We start from the raw sequence: 7,042 nt of genomic DNA, 5'->3' as shown, positions 1-7,042 counted from the left end.
ATTGCTATGTTCTATTCTTTTATTCCTTTACATTATTATTAGTATTAGCATTAATAGGTTACTAGATGTAAATATACAACAAATTATAGTATATAATATTCAAGAATCAAATCTGTTCCAAGACCAATTAAATTATTGTCACTTCACTTCAAAGATTCCAGCGTACATATACTGTACTTCCTAAAGGTAGATAAATTAATAACCAATTGACTTTTGTTTGGAATTCGAATGAACTTCTGATTATCTTTTGAAATTAGTAAGGAAATGGATAATACAACTAGGCTAAAACTGAAATAATAATAAATCAACTTACAAAAATAATTTTGGTCCTTAAAAGCCATAAGTAATTTCACTTCTAGATACCTTTTTAAAGATTTCATTTGTTTGTAAATTGCTTAATAATGCTACACTTACACTTATTATTTCTGCAACTCCACGTCTGTCAATGAAAAAATGTATGATACATAACTGTGAAGTCTCTTTTTGGCTCTTGTGTCCTAAATTTAAATAAGAAAAAACAAATGATTCAAGAAATGTGAGCTGGTGAAAATTAAATACTCAATTAATAAAATAATTACTACCAAAAGAATATTTTATTAATTCTATACAAAAGATGGATTACACAGAACAGATGGCCAGAAATCATAGATTTTTACACAACATACAGCATGAAACGATCATCAAAAAATGCTTTTTGTACACAATAACATCTTTCAAACGAAGTGAAATAGCCAATAAGTTCAATAAATATTATGCTAATAAGTAATAACTATAATTAATAATTATCTACAAGTTGTAAAAGGGAATAAAATAGTATATTGTTGAAATTAGGGGGTTATGGTTTATTACGTGTATTTATAATTTTAATTACTTTTTCTACATTTAATTATATTTTAATTTCTATTAGATTAGTTGGTGGTGTGGTTGTTAGTTTTATCTGTGTACGTAAGACTATTAAGGAAAAACTGAAAGAAATGTTAAATCTACTATCTACTTTATATAACAATATTTAATCAAGAACTGAATATTACTATTAATTTAATAACATAAGACCCAAAACATCTCCAAGTCCAGACAATACACATGCTGATTTTCTTAAACATGTTGGCAAACAAGCAAACTCACTACTTTTATCTTGTAATCTCATCTAAAATACAATATCTGTCTGGAGAAAATCTATCATAACATCAATTTTGAAAAGCAATTATTCAACTAATATCTTTTCGAGTTATCGACAGATACCACTTACTAGTATGATAGCCAAAATTATGGAAGAGATGATTTCATAGATTGAATTGGTTCCTGGAATCTAGTAACTAACTTTCATTTTATTGGGTTGACTTTAGAGAATTGCATTCAACAAATGGACAGATTTTAAATTTTAGTCAAGATATTAAAGATATTTTAAACAGAAAACAAAACAACTTAACAATTTTAATTTATTTTCAAGGATCATATGGCTCTGTAGATATAAATCACTTAAGAAATTGCAAACTTAGGGTGTCCATGATAAAGTGTTACACTGGGTCAGTGACTTGATTATTTGATTCATTGTCACAAATATGTAAATAGAGACAGATTCATCTGGGCTTCCCACATTGTTGTTTTCAGGAATACATTTTCCAATATTAATGTCGATGGTCTAACTAAAGAAATAGATCTTATGATAATCTCATCATTTGCAGATAATATGGTTGTCTAGAACAAAAAATCACAGTCCACAAATATTAATAAACTGAGCCAAAATCCCAACAGACTTTTTGACTCTATTTGGAGAACTCAAACTTGCTCAATTAAGGGAAACTTTACTAATAAAACACAATCCCAAGTTATTTCAAAATGAATAGTATATAAGTTAACTTTAACAGATGATGTTAAGAAATGTGATACTTCTCCAGACATTTTAAAAATCATTAGAAACGATAAATGATCTGGTCAGTGAGTGACTACATACAGTATTTTTTATAGATGGATCCTGTTTACCAAGCCATAGATGTAGTGGTGTTGTAGTACAATACCAGTATATTCCCTTTTACCGGGAATTATATTCAAACATTTGTTTGCCCCATTTTAACCGTGACAACGCTTTTTAGCTTTTTAAACATTCTGGTTATTGTATTGTGTTTGTGTTTAGTGAAAGATTTTAGATAAGGGCGCAAATAGCCATAGTAGCTGACGCGCCCTTTTTAAACGCCACTAACTAACTTCAAACACTGACTAATTTTGATAGTGAAAATTTAGATACATTTTTAAGCTTACAAAATCTCCAGTATCGACTTCATAAATCTGAGAAGGCTGTCATACTATCAGATTCAAAATCAGATGTTCTTGCTGCAGTAATGGACGTAACAGCATGAAATCTCAATATTTTACAGTGTTTTAATATTTTAAGCAAAATGGTCGAATTACATCGACGACTGGTACTTCCGTGGATCCATGAACTTTATGGAGTGGGAGGTAATGAGGTAGCTGAAAGGTAGCAAAATTACTGTAAGGTTATCTATACCTGCATCTTACCACACTGTTAAAAGAATAACAAGACCAGAACATGACAATGTGGTAACAAAAATCGGAATGATTCTAAAGCAAATGAAAAAATTGCAATAGGCCATCCGGCATCTGCTCCACGATGGAGGAAAATCCTCAGAAGAAACCAACTAATCAGACCAAATGGGGGATCCAAACTACCCTCGAGTGCAGCTCTGAATTTGCAGGCCAACGAGTCTACCGACTAAGCTACATTGGTGGCTCCACTAAAAATATGAAGTACATGGCACTCAGATTATTAAATTGACAAACCTAAACAATTATTCATCAGTTAAGCTATAAAATATAATACATAGCAAGCAAGTTAATTCAATTTAAAAGTATAAACAATTCAATCAGTTGAAATATACAGAAACTGATAATAAATATCATGCAAATTACTTCACATTACAAGCATAAACAATTCATCACTTGTGGTATACAGCCTACTATTTAATTTACAGCACATACAATTCATCAGTTAAGCTATAGACCTACAGTCTACTATTCAATTTACAGCATATATAATTCATCAATTAAGCGAAACAAAAATATAGTACAATATATAGTAAAAATAATACACCTAATTTAATAACTGAACTTCTATGAAAATCTACAGTGGCAGTACTCATATTATCACAGGCCATGATTGTCTCAAATATTTACAAAGAACTGATATTTCAGAATCTCCCCATGCCATTTCTGAAATCTCAATGAAGATATGGATCATTGTCTTGACTGTTTAACTTTACACAGCTTTCAATCATCTGGTTAAATATTGGAGTGCAAGATAACAAATGACATCAACTGCTGAACACTTGGTATCAATCAACCAACAACTTCATTACATTAAAGGGGAAAAAAAACTGAAAGAATTAATTGTATATAGACACAACACATAAGACAAGGCCGCTTCAGAACAGTAATTGGCAAGGCTCTGTTGTTTTAGGATTCTTATGTAGATTCAATTTCACCTGAAAGAAAAAAGTAGCATCTATAAGTAGTAGTAGTAGTAGTAATGATAATAATAATAATAATAATAATAATAATAATAATGACTGTAAAGTATGGAAATTAATATTGCAATGTAATATCAAAAGGTGATTTCACACCATCAACTCTTATCATTTAGTACAACAAATCTATTATATTCAGTTGCAATCACCAGTAGCTGTTCTTTCCTCCATTTTGTTGTTGGCTGATTTTTCACAAGTCTGCTATGATATGCAGCACTATCCATGACAATAACGCATTGCCCTAATGTTCTCAGGTCAACAACTGTGTTTGCACCCACTTCTCAACTACAGGGCTATTCATAGCACTATGGTAGTCCTGACTTTTCTTTCAATTGCATGAAAAAATTAAATCAGCACCTGCAATAAAAATTATACCTGGGCATATAATTACGTCACATGAATTCACAGCATTTAAATAAAGAAAATAAAACATGACATGAGATCCTCTTTGGTGAAAGGCTTTCCCACGTTTTTATTTAGTCACCAATTTTTATATTTTTGTACCCTGATTTAAAAAATTACTCTTGCCAAATTTATGTAAAATATAAATCAATATAACTCACCGAGTATAAATCCACCTTTCGTTCCGGCATCTAATCTTCCACCCTCATTTGTTGGTCTATGAATAACACCATTCATGTCACTGGAAACTTCACCTGGTTTATTTCATGAATAAGTGAGTGATCCTACTTAAAAAAACAGAGAGAGAAAAGCAATTCACATTGACACTCTAAGAGACACAAAAATTTTAAAGACAGGAAAACCGTTCAAGAATTTTATAACTAACCTCTAGTTATAATATGAAACTATTAATTGCAAAACATGTTGTTCCCACCTGATTTCATTACTAGCAGCCTATATTAATTGCAATTTCATATTCCACATAAGTGTTAATCTATTTGTTAGTAAAAAATTCAATCACTCAATGTCTCACAATGCATTGAAATTTACCATTCATAAAAATCCAAGTCTCATCCAAGAATACTACGGGTTTAGGGTTCTCACGCTCCACATTTCTTATATATTCTCTTAAAAATGAATAACATCACTTTCTCATACATGTGTATAAGGATCCCCTTTGCTCCATAGAAATTTCATCTCTTTCAAAATTTTTTTCACCGATGATAAGGATACTCTAAATAAATATGTTTCATAATCATCATTCATATGTTCCAGAACTTTTGCTGTTGTTAGTACTTCCCCTGTAACAGTAAATGAAAATTATGCCATATTTTTATACATAGGCCTATGACTAATATCAGAATTACATTGCATAAATCAACACAATAATTCCTGTAACTTCCCTACCTTTATGTAACTTGTCATAAATAAATCTCGCAATTGCATCTTTCGTAAAATCATCAGCATCAGTCACTGGATGTTTACGTAGTCTATGTTTTCCTGGTGTCACGAGTGGGGTCCCCTTGTGTGAATTTATCACTTTCGTGGCTGTAGTTAAGCCAAGCTGTAATAACAAACAATAACATAATACTTCTAAAAATTGTTATATCATAAAATTCATGCATGATACCAACATTTACAGCTATATGAATAGAAAATGATCAACATGTTAGGTTGGGTCTACGATAGGTTTAAGTAGGCTAATATTTAGGTAATTCTCCAGAAAAGCTACACCAAAGAAGGCATAATTTTATTTTGTTTAATTGATTTCTGTGATATTTACATAGTGATGAACACGTGGTTTTAGTGCACAGCCACAAATACTTTCAGCACAAAAATCCTTTGACACTTACCTGTATATTCTAATGCATTGTTGTAGTCCCTCCCTCAAACTTGTTACTAATTACCAATATAACATGCGAGAGGTCCAGGACGAAGAGAAATGGTTAGTTTCCCAGTAGTGCGTCCTCGTCCTCTCGAGTGTTATATCTTAACAAGTACTTTGGGTGGGGTAGCTTTTCTGAAGAAACACCATATTTAATATTACTTAGACCAGTCATGAATAAATTATTCAGCCAGAGTCAACGTTCCTATGCTTTGTAGAGTATGTTATATAGTCATTATATAAAACTGAATTATTTTTAAGCACCATAACAGGCCAACATTCATGTAATATTTGCTGCAATATCAAGTTAATAATTACAATATGACTTGTATTTTCTTCAGCCGATGTGGCATGTAAATTGTGATCTGAACGGTTAATTTAATACCAAAAGAGAAAACTGGAAATTTACTTTCGTGCTGTTTGATTATTTGTTCGTCTAATTTGTAAATGTATTTAAGCTATCACCTACTGCAGTACTACAGTATCTTAAATGTATTTAGTGTGGCAATATGAAAATCACTGACTTGATTAAAGATAGGCCTAACCTAAAAATTTGTTTTGTTTGACCACAATCATGAAATTATTAGTGCAAACTCCTAAAACTGAATACCACTTTGAAATGTATGCTTAAGAATACTTACTCCTAATAATTTTCCTATTCTGGTTGTAATTGCTGTCTCCGTTAGCATAATTCCTTCTTCATTATCTTCTTTCTTCAACTCATTATACACGTGAACTACAGATTTCTGAAGCGTACTCTGAATGCCACACATTTTCTTCCTTGGAGGAGTCACTGCAACACTATTTCATTTTTTTGACATAGTAATAAAAATCTAAACACGAAAGAAATTCATTAAAATTTGAAATAATATTTCTATCCATTACCCACGTGCATTATCACGCCCAAATATATTATATTTATTCGTACTTATCTAACTATTCTTGAATTATAACCACAACGCAACACATAAAATAACTATTATGTATTAATATTAATACTAATATTAATTAATTATTAATAAGTTCGAATTTCACTATCTTCCAGTAACCGGCTGAGAAATCTAGTACAATTTTAATTTCATGGAACTCCAGTACCGGCAAATATTGTCGATATTTGCCTCAGCTGCCAACATACCAGTTACAAAATCACTACCATTTATAGTATTTGTCAGTATCGAAATTCGAAACGAAGTTGGCAAAAGAAAATTCAACCTTCAAACTAGAAAATCACCATAATCCACTAGCATTTGTAGTAATGGGGGAAAAATGGTTAGGTTTCACCCTTAGGGTATCAAGTTACCTGGTCTTCCCTATAGTAAGACCAACGAGTTAGAAAGAGAAAGTATAGAGTGATCATTGCGCCGCCATGTTTGAAGAAAATTGAACGACCGTCGGTAATGAACTTATGCGCCCAAAACAAAGTGGGCGTGGTGATAACTGACATTAGAATCGTCAGCTGTCTTAATTTCGTTTGCATAAATCAGTTAAACTGAAGTGGAAAAACCTAGTATTTAGTCAAATACGTGCTAGGAACTTAATCTAAACTAATGTACGCTAAATTTAAAACACTTGAGCTATTCCTAGAAGGAATGCTTAAAAGAATAACCTAAGCAAAATTGTCATGTAGTATGACAAGAAGTCCTAGCAAATATACTGAAGAAAATGTTAATATTCCTAGGTTCTTTTAAATGCGACCTGCAAGATTGCCTATAAA

At 31.3% G+C, this 7,042-nt stretch overlaps 1 long non-coding RNA gene across 3 annotated transcripts; it reads right to left on the bottom strand.

Annotated features, from left to right (window-relative positions):
* Positions 1–260: 260 nt before the first annotated feature.
* LOC138711994 (uncharacterized) lies at positions 261–6,410 on the bottom strand. Of its 3 annotated transcripts, none has more exons than XR_011335571.1 (6): positions 5,970–6,410; positions 4,851–5,007; positions 4,494–4,744; positions 4,106–4,228; positions 3,692–3,899; positions 261–3,500 (listed from the first exon to the last, which is right to left on the bottom strand). It is a non-coding gene; the product is annotated as an uncharacterized lncRNA (long non-coding RNA). The 3 variants fall into 3 exon arrangements; XR_011335572.1 differs by having other exon boundaries at positions 4,106–4,231; positions 4,602–4,744; positions 5,970–6,403; XR_011335570.1 differs by having other exon boundaries at positions 263–3,500; positions 4,106–4,231; positions 5,970–6,407.
* Positions 6,411–7,042: the final 632 nt, after the last annotated feature.

Source organism: Periplaneta americana, chromosome 13 (genome assembly GCF_040183065.1).
Source record: "Periplaneta americana isolate PAMFEO1 chromosome 13, P.americana_PAMFEO1_priV1, whole genome shotgun sequence".
Classification (NCBI taxonomy): Eukaryota; Metazoa; Arthropoda; class Insecta; order Blattodea; family Blattidae; genus Periplaneta; species Periplaneta americana.
This window is presented reverse-complemented; position numbering and strand designations above follow the sequence as displayed.